The sequence below is a fragment of the Nycticebus coucang genome, chromosome X (assembly GCF_027406575.1).
Source record: "Nycticebus coucang isolate mNycCou1 chromosome X, mNycCou1.pri, whole genome shotgun sequence".
Taxonomy (NCBI): Eukaryota; Metazoa; Chordata; class Mammalia; order Primates; family Lorisidae; genus Nycticebus; species Nycticebus coucang.
The window spans coordinates 143910330-143911267 of record NC_069804.1 but is presented as its reverse complement, the minus strand read 5'-3'; the positions used below and the strand labels follow the sequence as shown (position 1 = coordinate 143911267).

Below are 938 nucleotides of genomic sequence, written 5' to 3'. Positions count from 1 at the left end.
GAGGGAGGGGGTGGGGAGTCACAGTGTGTGACACATCTCTTGGATGCAGGACACAACTATAAGAGGGAACTTACCTAACAAATGCAATCAGTACAACCTGGTTCTCTGCACCCTCAATGAATCTTCAACACTAAAAAAAAAAAAAAAAAAGAAATTCTAGGCACAAGTCAGGCTTCAGCATCTATAATATAAACCAGTCCTTGGCCAGGTGCAATGGCTTACGCCTGTAATCCCAGGTCTGGGAGGCCCAGGTGGGTGGATTGCCTGAGCTCAGGAGTTCAAGTCTACCCTGAGCAAGAGTGAGACTCCTTCTTTACTAAAAATAGAAAAACTAATCAGTCATGGTGGTGCACGTCTGTGCTCCAGAGGCTGAGGCAAGAGGATCTCTTGAGCCTAAGAGTTTGAAATTGCTGTGAGCTATGATGCTATGGCACTCTCTCCAAGGCATGAGTGAGAATTTGTCTAAAAAAAAAAAAGTACAGGCTTTTGGGTCCTCAATCCAGCCCTCGAATGAGCCCACAATATTTTCCTTATATGGTCAGGTTCCATTGCTGCTTGCTGGGAGCCTGAGATGCTTATGAAAACGTGGCAGTTGAAGTGGGGCCAGGGACCCAGAGCCAGGGACAAAATTATGAAGCAGTCTTATTTCATCTCACTTCATCACAGTGACAGAATGACGTCTGATGTTGCATTTTGTAAGACTGTTCATGTACAAAAGAACAACTCGGCCTAGCCCGGAGCACCAGGCCAGCTTCTGACACCACCTGGGCCTGGCTGTGTTTCAGGCCGGTCCTGATGTCAGGCTGCCTTTCTCTTTCTGAAGTGTTACTTAGCCTCCTAGGTTTTTGTTTGTACAAGAGCCTTAAAATTTAGTACTAGGAAAATAAGAAACACAAACTTTCACTGACATGCACGATGGAAAGGGGGAGAAAACGTCT

The 938-nt window shown here is 45.8% G+C and overlaps 1 non-coding gene across 1 annotated transcript; it reads left to right on the top strand.

Annotated features, from left to right (window-relative positions):
• Nucleotides 1–483: 483 nt before the first annotated feature.
• On the top strand, nucleotides 484–617 carry LOC128578850 (small Cajal body-specific RNA 17). The gene has a single exon (XR_008377954.1). It is a non-coding gene; the product is annotated as a small Cajal body-specific RNA 17 (non-coding RNA).
• Nucleotides 618–938: the final 321 nt, after the last annotated feature.